Raw genomic sequence first — 11,648 nt, 5'->3', positions numbered from 1 at the left:
CTCTAAACCTTAGTTTTTTGTCTAGTGGGTTAACATGAGGCTTAAACAAGGTAATGGTTTAAAGTGGGTGCAGCGTGTTAGGACAAGTTGGGCGTGCTCTCATGTGTTTTTGGTAGCTTAATCTGGGGATCAGAGTCTGGCTCAAGGCTGGCGATGTGGACTTGGGGTGGCGGGGTGTCAGTATATTGGTGATACTTAAAACCAGAAGGCAGCCTGAGGTTGCCATGGAGAGATGTATGCAAGAGAGGTCTGAGGCTGGACCACGGGGGACGTCAGCATTCACAAAGTGGGCACCCAGTCCCGCATGGCACACGGCAGGCACCCGATACATTCTATATGTAGACATGTGGGTAAAATAACCAGACTTCAGATGGAATCTCAGTCCTTTTTATTCATTTCTCATTATGGAAAAGAGAAAAATGTTTCCCAGTAGCCCAGCCCAGAGATGAGTCCTAGCATTGAATATTGAGAGCAACTGAAAAAGAATTGCTTGTGTTAAAAGCCTTTTTCAGCATTGACTACGTCTCACTGCTGCTCTCCTTCCTTTCTCCCCTGGCACTGTCTCGCAGACATTCTTAGGCAAGTGATCAGGAGAGCAAGAAGCAAAGTGAAACAAAAGTTGTTCTTATCCCACCGTGTCCTCTATCATATATTTAATCCAAATACACAGTGCAGACCAAAATACCACATTTCCAAACCACGTTTCCTTTAGTAGAGGTCTGACTAGACAGGACGATATAGGCCCCAAGGATTTACTTAAGGTGACTAGCGTGGTCATTAAATGAGGCATCCTCTTGAGGCCCCCGGATGGCTTTGCCCCTGGAGCAATGGCCACAGTGCTGTTTGGATGGGTGAGGGTTGCATTTTTCTTTTGTCAGGCTGTTGCAAAGCTGGGTAACCATAGAAGTGAAGGATTCAGAAAATAATTCCTTTAGGACCACCCACGGTCATGTAATCCCTAGAAAGTCCGTGTACCCAGGGGTACCTGCAGTTCAGTTTGAAGACCTGACCCTGGGGAGGGGTCTGTGGGAGACAGAATTTTCAACCCTCCTAGGAACCTCCATCCCCACATACTAAAAAGAGGCTGGCTCTTTTTTAGAAGAAATTATTCTTTATTTATTTATTTGAGAGAGAGAGAGAGAGAGAGACAATCAATTTGTTGTTCCATGTATCTATACATTTGATACAATTATTGATTGATTCCTGTATGTGCCCCAACTGGGGATTGAACCCACAACCTTGGCGTATATGGACAATGCTCCAACCAACTGAGCTAGCTGGCCAGGGCTGAGGCTCACTCTCAGTTTAACAATGCAACAACCAAGGTGCTGACAGAAGCTCTGGAACTCGTCTACGATCACACGGTTGCTCGTGGCAGAAAAAGCATTTGGGATTGTCTGTTGGGGTTCCACAAGCATACCCTCTTTTCCCTCGCTTCCACTCCTGCTATTATTTTGCCAACATCCTGCTGTCCAACAATCCTAAAGTCTTAGCTGTTTTCTCTTTTCATCCAAACATGACAACTTTGTAAGGTCAGAGTACGTATCATCTTCACGCAGAAACTTGTAACAGTGGAGTGGTGGTGGTCAGGGAAAGCTTTCTTGAGGAAGTAACACCTAAACTGAGTCTTAAAGGGGAAGCAAGAATTAGCCAAGCAAAGGAGGAGGGGAGACTGTCCAGGCTGGAGGAACAGTAAGGCTAAAGATAAGACAAAAATTAAAACATTTTGATGGAGGCAAGGAAGTCTAAGCATTTTCAGTGATGGGAGGGTAAAGTGGGAACTTGGGAGAAGGAAGACATGGAAATCAAGAATTAGGCAGGGGACTTACAAGCTGTGAATCCCGGCGTATAAAGACACAGAAGAGTTTTAAAGAATGACTATGGGTTGGCGCTTTAGCTGGTTTTGGCGGTCCTGTGGACAGTGGTGCTGAGGTGGCTGGATGGCTGGAAAGTGGGGAGAACATTTGGAGGGAGTGAGAGCGTGGGTGGGCCGATCATATTTATGAATCGTTCTAACAACGGCCGTCTTCACCAAAAGCAATTGTTCACGATGCTTTGTACCAAGAAGAGAGGAGAGCAGCTCACAGGTGTAGATTAAAATTTAATTATCTCACTCTGGCTGGTGTGGCTCAGTTGGTTGGGCATCGTCCCTCAAAGCAAAAGGTCACTGGTTAGATTCCAGGTCAGGGCACAAGGCTGGGTTGGAGGTTCGGTCCCTCGATGGGGTGTGTACAAGAGGCAACTGATCAATGTTTCTCTCTCGCATCGATGTGTCTCTCCCTCTCTGTCTCCCTCCCTTCCCTTTCCTCAAAAATAAATAAATAAAATCTTGAAAAAAGTTTAATTCTCTCTGAGTATCTTCAGTCTTTTATGAAGAGCTTTTCTGTTGCTTTTTCAAAGTCGAAAGATTGTGTTTTGAAATGCAATATTCTTTCTGCAATCTCCAGTATATGAAGGAAGGGATGAAGCTTTGGAAATTCACTCTGGAATTTTAGAGGACGCGTGGGTTTCTTGGGTATGTACAGAAGTCACGGTTTCTCAAGTAAGAAACATGGAGGAGGCTTATGTTGCCGGTTTCCTTGCTGGCAATTCACATATATCTAAGTGCTAAGTGCTGCTTTGATATTAACCTTTTATTCTTTTTTAAAAGACTAATGTTCTGTTATTCTCAATAGCAGAGTTTATTTTAGTTGTTATATGCCTTCTTAATGCTCAATGACAATTTTTTATTGGGTTTTAGAGAGGAGTTTAATTTTTTTTAAAAAAAGCCTCATGGAATGGAAATGTTAATCCTCATGTAACCTTGGTCAGTCCTCTAGTTACCTTGCCTGAATCTCAGGGCTATTACTGGGGTTGAACCTCATCTTTTTATATCTCCCAAATTTCACATTAAAAGGCCAGTGTGTTGTATTTAATTTTGTGTGTTCTAGAATTGTGTTTAAGATATGTCTCATTTCACATCTTAGAGGTGAAGTAGGGCTGAATTTGCAGACTAACTGCCTGATTCGCTCTTTCAGTTTAAAACCATATATATGCACATACATGGGTGTATCAAAGCATATAAACAATTTACTGCTACCTTGTCTCTGAAAGACACACAAAACATTCATATTATGGGTTATTTCTGGAGGACAACCGGTTGGGGGAAAATAGGAGATGGATGGGAGGAGGCATTACTTTTCCACCGTCCCTTCTTGTGATGTCTGAGCCATTTGTTGCCTGTGTGCATGCAAATTGATTGACTTTGTTTAATAAAGAAAGGGAGACAAAAATAAGAAGCAGTATTTAATTTATGGTGATTTTCTTGAGTTGACAATGGAGGAAAAGGCAGCCTGAGATGACAGAGGAGCCGTGGGGTGGGGAGTGAGACCGGAAGCGCTGCTGGTGCCAGCTCTGCCCCTGCCCAGCAGGTCGGGTCCAGGGCAAGGAAGGCCTTTCTCAGAGGCTTTCTTTCACTTTGCAAAGTAGAAACAGTCTCTGGAGAGAAAGAGAGACCATCAACACACACAATGGATTGTAGTTCAACCTATCAGCATATGCAAAATGAAAATAATTTTAAAATTCAAGGCAAAATCTAGTCTGCTTTTAAGCTTTAGAATACCATGTGACTTGGGAGGAAATTGGAAGGTTGAAACTAGGCCAGGCTCTGAAAGTGACGGAAGGAAATAAAATTGATACCAACTCATGAACCCACCTTGTTGGAGGGGGATGTTGTTTTTTGCATACATCTCTATAACCTGAAGAAGATGGGCTGACATCAGTCCTGTTTCTGGACCAGCAGCATGAGCATCAGCTGGGAATTTATTAGAAATGCAAATTCTCTGGCGCCACTCCAGCCTACCAATGGGAAGACTCTGAGTGTGGGACCAATAATGTGTGCTTTAATAAGCCCTCCACGTGGTTTGGGGGCATGTTCAACTTTGAGATTCCCTGATCTAGAATGCTATCTGGGAAGGTAGTGTTAGCTACACACGGCTATTGAGCACTCGAAATGTGGCTAGTCAGCAATCAGATGTGCCACAAGTATAAAATACCACGTTTCCAAGGTTTAGTGCGGAAAAAGAAAGCAGCACGCTGTCTTGTCCATTGCTGGATGAATGGATAAAGAAAGTGTGTGTGTGTGTGTGTGTGTGTGTGTGTGTGTGTGTGTGTGTGTGTGTAAAAGAAGGAAGTCCCGCTATTTGTGACGGCACAGGCCGACGCTGAGGGCGGTATGCTAAGTGAGATAAGTCAGATAGAGAAAGGCAAATACCGAATGATGTATTATGTCATAAAAATATACTATCAAAATTTCACTTGTGAGTGTTTAATTTTTTGAATTAAAAAATGGCTGCTAGAAAATGCAGACTCTTTATATTGACTAGTGCTGGTCTAGAATATCGGAATATTCCCTCTACGTTAGAGAACTCCATTCTGAGTTTGGATTTGGAGAAGAAGAGTTTCTTGTTACGAATCTGGTCAGTTTCCTGCAGAGAAGGAAAAATGTTATCATCATTATCATTATCATCATATTCTTTCTCTGGCCATGAGCAACACTTAGCTGATACCCTGGGTAATAGAGGTATTGAGAAAATTCAAGGTCTCCAAATAGGGCCATCAAATTGTAATGTTGCACCACGTAAAGTGGCTATGACTGGAGAGTGTATTGGTCTTCATAGGACTGTTATTGTATTGCTATGTTCTAACCTGGCTGCATTAAAAAGTAAGATGAGGAAAAAAAAAAAGAGATGGTTAAAAAAACAGTAGGCACTCTGTCTTGAAATAAAATTGCCTCCTTAGTTTGCCCTTGCCCAGTTTAGCATCAGTGCCTTATTGATCAGAATTAGGAAGTTAATAAGTTTTGGGCTAATTAATCAGATGGGTAGAGACTGGAACTGCACTGCATGCCTTAATCAAGTCATCAAAGCTCGCAAGCCATGAAGAAGGTAATTAAAGGAAAAGGATGCCTGTTATATAGTAACAGGAAACCAGGAGAGGACAAGAGCAAGATAGAGAACCTCCATTTTCCTCTGTACACTTTTCTGATGTAAATCAGGCCCAATGACCAGAGCACATTGCTCAGCTTCCTATCAGGGAATTGGTTGAATGCATTTGTAAATCATCTCGTTGGGTAATTTACTTGCCCTAGACCAAATGTCAATGAAACTATACTCATTTATAACAAAGTTTGTCTTTGCCAGATTCCACAGCAATGAGTTCTTTTAGGATAACCTGCTGTTGTCATTAATGGCCACAGCAATTTTGATTTATAAGCAACAGATAATTCAGTAGTTGATTATTCAAGGGATACTGAGAACCTGTGCTTCCAAACATTGCACCAGATGCTGTACCATGGGCATTATAAACTGTAGAGAGCTATTTATTCAGATAGATTATACCGTATGGCAAATGTTGGAGAGTCTTGGGAAATATTTCTTAACCCTTGGGCTTCCCTCAGTCTGTTCCCTACCCGCCCCCTCCCAAAATCATTGTAAATAAGGGTGATGTGGGGAGGAGGCTGAGAGGAGGGAGAAGATGGGAAAGTGAAGGCAGAGATTACTGTGTGTGGCCAAGACATCATTATGTGTGGATTGGATTCTCTTGGCCTAGGGAGACTGACTAAACTCCAAAGAAGCTGACATTTGCAGCCTTCCACACTGGGCCTGATCTTACAGTCTAACGAGAGTATCAGCAAAGCTCTGCTATGCTTTGGGGCTAACCACAGGACCCTAAAAAAGAGTTCATTGCATTTAGGAACCAGAAAATCTAGTGCCCTTGTCAAGAACATTATAGTGGAGTAGATAAAGCAGAAGCCAGATCACAAGGACAGAGTGCAAGCCTCATCTTTCTTGTCTTCCCCTACCTCTCTCAAAATGCTCTCTTTCTCCCTCCTTTTTTTCTGGACCTCTAAGACGTGTGTGGTCCTGTTGAGCTAATTAACATCTGAATGTTCCCTGTTTTTTCTGACCTGGTCAAGTTTCTGATTCCTTGAGTTCTTCTAGCACTTAGTAACTCTTATTAGCATGTGAATGAGAAGTATCTCTAAATTAATTGGTCAAGTCAGTACAATGTAATTTCCCCAGATTTGCCTGGAGGATCCTGAAAATAAATAAAAGGAATGAGTCTTATCCTTAGCAGATATAAAAATATTTCATAAAACTACAATAGCTGAAACAGTGTGGTACTGATGCCTGAAAGTATGGATCAAGAATATATAGGTTTTGCCCTGGCCTGGTAGCTCAGTTGGTTAGAACTTTGTCCCCATACATCAAGGTTGTGGGTTCAATCCCAGTCATGCACATACAAGAAGCAACCAATGAATACATAAATGAAAGGAACAACAAATTGATGTTTCTCTCTCTCTTTCTCTTGAAAATCAATAAAATATATATACAGATTTTATTATATTACATTTTATAAAATATCACTGTTTAATGCAAAACAATAAAAATGTATGTGATTTATATTGTATATTAAAGCAAAATATATGATAAAAATATAGATCAGTGGTGCAGTCCAGGAAGAACAGAAATAGAGCAGAATTTATTTGAGAATTTAGTATGGTATAAAATAAAGGTGACATTTCAAATTACTGAGGTAGACTACAATTTAGTAATAAATGATGTTGGGGTAAATATGCAGCATTATCACCCAAAAATTAAATTCCACATGGAAACAGGTATTTATACAGGGGTAATCATGACTATGTTATTTGTATTAGGAAAAAAAATGCGAAACAACCTAAAATCTGTTGTAGGGTTAAATAATTTATGGTACCTGCAGGAATCAATTGTAGGCTGTCTGAAAAGGAGAAAAGTGTGCCATATCAAACATTTCAAGCTCTATTACTATGTATGAAAAAGAGTGTGCAAAACAGTATATGACAGACCTTATGTAAATATATGTGCACATACGCCTGTGTTATAAGGAAATATTCCAGAAGGATACTTAGGAAATGAAGAGTGGTGGAGGGACATTTACCTTGCCTTATACATATCCATTTTATGGCTTGAATTTTAAGATGACTTTTTAAAACTAGTTTATAAAATATGAAAGTTTTAATTTTTTCTACCAACTTCTAGAGTTTTAGAATTTTGTTAAGATTGGTGTATGAGGGTAAGACCAGAATTTGAGTCCAGTCTAAATCCTTGATAAACTTACCCTGGCTGGCTGGTGTGGCTCAGTGGACTGAGTGCTGGTCTGCAAACTGAAAGGTTGCAGGTTCAATTCCCAGTCAGGGCACATGCCTGGGTTGTGGGCCAGGTCCTCAGTTGGGGACATGCGAGAGGCAACTGATCAATGTTTCTTTCCTTCTCTTTCTCCCCCCTTCCCTTCTCCTTAAAGATAAATAAAATCTTCAATCCTTGATAAACTATGTGATTCATGGGCAAATATCCTTCCTGAGTACAAGTTTCCTTTAACAGAAATAATAATCCCTGATTTTTAGGTTTATTCTTGAAGGTCAAATAAATTAATACTTGTGTACAATTGATAGCATAGTGCCTGACACTTAATAGGAACTGATAAATGCAAGCTGCTTGCATTTCAAATAACTCTTTTATGGACCTCTTTCTCTTGGGACTTACTGTACTCTTTACCCCATTTTAGAAATTTCTTCCTGATGTGGCTGCGAACTTCACCTTCTGAAATCAGATAACATATGGGAATCTCTAGACCCTTGCCCAGTTATTTTTTTCTCAATCTCTCCTACCTTTCTTGTCTTTACTTTTTTCCTGATCTGGCTTAGATTCCATGGAAACTATCTAAGCACTCTCCTGCCAAATCTTTTTACCCTTTGTCCTTTTGTCACATTCACCAGGCAAACCCAAACACGATCATTCCAATTCTGCCTTCTACAGCCTCTCCCTGGGCTGCTGGAAGGTCCCCGAGCACTAGGCAGAGAGTTTGAGGTGTCCAACCAAAGGTGAACCCTCAACGCGGCCTGGCAGCCGCTTTCTTTGCCCTGGGGAGCTTGTTTTCTTATGCATGACAATGGTCACTTCAAACTCCAACTCTGAAAACTTTTCTGATCCTTCTAATGCTGTCAGTGAATTGACTTCATCACAACTTTGCAGAGAAAATAGAAGCCATCAGGAGAGAATGCCATCAAATTCTGGCCCATTCCACACTTAAATTACAAAACATCGGAAAAATATGCCCTTTAGTCTATCGAAAACCCATGCTCTGGATTAGCTTTCTCCGCAGCTGCCTCCCTCCTCAGAAGCAGTGGCTTCACCCTCCTTGCCAGCAGATATTCTCTCACCTTCCTATCTCAAACCACAAGGACAGTAACATTATCACCATTACGAGCAATAACCTCCTCACCATCAAGGACTCTAAACCCTCCCTCTAAACCATAACAAAATAACACACTTCAAACTCCCTAGGCTAACTCCCTTCCTAGCTATCACCACATACTCTTCCCTCCCTTTCAGGACCAAATGTTTAGAAAGAATTTTGCACATTCACTCTCTCTACTTCTACTCCCGCCGCCCCCCCACCGCCGTGATCTGGCTTCTGCTTCCTCCACTCCACACAAGGATTCTTCTTCCTTTGACAAGAGAAACCATCTTCTAGTCTTTCCCCTGCCTGTTGGCATCTCCTGAACTCTGTCCTACCCAGACCTCTCTTTGCACTGTGCATGCTTCCCAAGGACGTGCTCTTCCGGATCTGTGGCTTCCACCGCTATTTGCTAATGAATCACTCATCTATATCTTCAGCCCAACCCTCTCTCCTGAACGTCAGTATATCTGGCCACTCATTCATTAAACAACTATTTATTGAGCAGTTACTATGGGCCTGGGAACATAAAAAGCAAACAGGATTTGACTCCACCATGTCCTCCTTAAAGTAAATGTTCAAAAATTTATTCGTATCTCTCTTTAAATCCCATCTTTCTTAAGGAGTCTCTGCGTACCACCATTGGGTACAACCAATATTCCAGTATATCCAAACCGAAATCTGTGTGTGACTCTTCCATCAGCCTTCTTTATAAGCTAATCAATCACCAAGATCTATTTTACCTCTTGAGTCTCTCTCTCTTTTTTTTAAAATCCTCATCCAAGGATATGTTTATTGATTTTGAGAGAGAGAGAGAGAGAGAGAGACATTGACTGCTTGCCTCCTGTACATACCCTGCAACCTAGGTATGTGCCCTGACCAGGGATGGAACCCACAACATTTTGGTTTACAGGATGACTCTCCAACCAGCTAAGCCACCAGGCAGAGCTCTGTTCCTCTTTTACATACCAGCAGTTCTTGAATTGTGAAACTTTCCACTTCTTTGTATTTCACTGTCACCTCCATAATAGGGGCCACATTACCTCTAGCAGTTCACGCCCCCCCCCATCTCCATTCTCCCCTCTGCAGGCTGAAAGATCTTTCTAAAATGCAAATCTGATCACGCCCTCTTTCATTCCTTAACCGTCAGTGGCTCCCAGCTGCTCTCAGCATAAAATCTACACTCTAGATCATAACATGATTTAGAAGCTCCCCCAAGATCAGGAGCTCTCTCTCCAGCCTCACGTTTCACCACTCCTGCAGATCCTGGATGGATGTACCATGCTCTCTCTCATCTCCACTTTACACGTGTATTTCTTCTGCCTACAACATCTCCTAGTCCCCCTCTTTGCTCTGCTCGTAACTCCTGCTCAGCCTTCCTGTCTTAGCATAGGCACTCTTTCCTCCGGAAAATCTTCCCCAATTCTGCAAGTCTGAATTTCGGTACTTAAAGGAGGCAGAATGGCTTCTTATTTAGGAACACGGACTCTTATGATTGCTGGGGTTCACGTCCTGACTTTGGTGCCTCCTGTGTGACCTTGATCAAGTGAGTTAACCTCTTTGCACCTAAGTTCCCATTGGCAAAATGAGGCTGATAATACTACTTTCATCATAGAGTTATCGTGGAGATTAAGTGAGTAAATAATCTCTAAAGCACATTTAAATGTACCCATCACAGAATAAATAATATGTGAATAATTGGTGCTTTGCAAGCCTGTGTTCCACACTGTGAAGGCACAGGCTCCTTCAGGGCTAGGACCAGGTCAATCTTGTCCATGGACTCAGCTCCGTGCATAGTAACAACATTCACTGAGCAAGCAAGGCTCTAAGCACTGGGCACATATTAATGCATATAATACACATAGAATCATAAGGTAGTCACTATTATTGTCCCATTTTATAACTGAGAAAATTATGACACACTAAGTGAAGCGATTCGCTCACCATGGATGGCCAAGAGCTAATAAGGCAGAGCTAGGATTTTACCCTATTTTCTCTGCTTCCCAAGCCAATGTTCTTAACCATTACAGTCTATTACGGAGGGTAGCACAAATCAATATTATTGACTATTTGGCTGGCTGAATTTCTGTAGTTTTATTAGCAAGCTTCTTGTATCTCACTAGCCCAAACTTGAGCTAGTTTTCTAGGATACCAATAAAAACTAATCAGCATTGTAGCCTTCATTCCATGGGTCCTATTCATCTTTGAATAATTATCCTATTGAATTGGTTGGGCTGGTGCAGCTAAACATTCAATGAGGAGTCAACGAAAGTGAAAGCTGTCATGTATACAGAAAATGGTTTTGTTAGAGATTGAGTCATATACTTGAAACAGAAGTCTTTTATATTCTGGTCTCTTGCCTCGTGAAGGGCATTCATAATTCCTGTCTTAATGATATAGGAAAGTTTCCGTTTGGAGTCAACCACATTTAAGTCTGTTTTGAATTGATAATAAAAAGAATAATATAATTTATACCAATTATTTTAAACTTTTTCCCAAGTTTCAAACTTGGAGAAGAAATTCAAGAAATTCAAGAAAAAACTCCCATATACCCTTAACCAAACACATTCACCAAATTGTAAAACAAGTTCACTTATTACTTGAAAAAACTTTCCACCCATTTTTATTAGAAATGGTGCTGGCTGGCTAGTATATAATATACAATGATATCTAATTAAGCACAAAGTATATCTTCTATATACTACCTTTTTATGTCAGATTTTCATGGTTATTCATAATGAGAACCTGTATTTCTTCTGGGAGTTCTAGATCATGAAATAAGTTTTAAAACGTCCCCCGTTGGAAATTTCACAAGAACTGTTAAAACAAGCAGCATCTTTTCCTAGACCTTCAGTTCAATGGAATTTTCCCCAAAAGGTTGTGTTGTTTTAACACTAGACTTTTTAAGAAAATGAAAGTATTGAGTCAAAGAAGTCCCCTTTGCTGTAGTTAATTAGCAACTCTCTTACTATTCTCACTCTATTGGTATTATGGAATTTGCATGAGTTTTGAAGTCAGACGAACCTGGAATGAAATCATGACTGTCACTAGAAGTTGGACTTGTTCTTCAGGCCTTGGAGTTCTTACTTGTCAAGTAGTGGATCACAGGGTTGCTAAGAGGGTTAAAGGGCATCACTTAAGCAAAGTGCCTGGTACATCCTAGTGCTCTTAAATGATATGTAGATTGTTATGAAACTACGTAGGCCAGGAAGATTGGAGTGGACATAAACCTTACAGGTTGTCTTTGATTTTATCACCTGTGGTGTTTCGAATTATCGTCCTACGTCCCTTTCTCCCGTCTGCTATAGTAATCATGGGGTGGTGTCCTGCGCATCGTATCAGCTGCTGGTACTGAGTTTTTATTAACTCCCTTTTAACTTCTTTACAGG

The sequence above is a fragment of the Pteronotus mesoamericanus genome, unplaced genomic scaffold, assembly GCF_021234165.1.
Source record: "Pteronotus mesoamericanus isolate MK-2021 breed Mesoamerican mustached bat unplaced genomic scaffold, CSHL_Meso_final scaffold_174, whole genome shotgun sequence".
NCBI classification, from domain to species: Eukaryota; Metazoa; Chordata; class Mammalia; order Chiroptera; family Mormoopidae; genus Pteronotus; species Pteronotus mesoamericanus.
Note: the sequence above shows the minus strand (reverse complement) of the source record.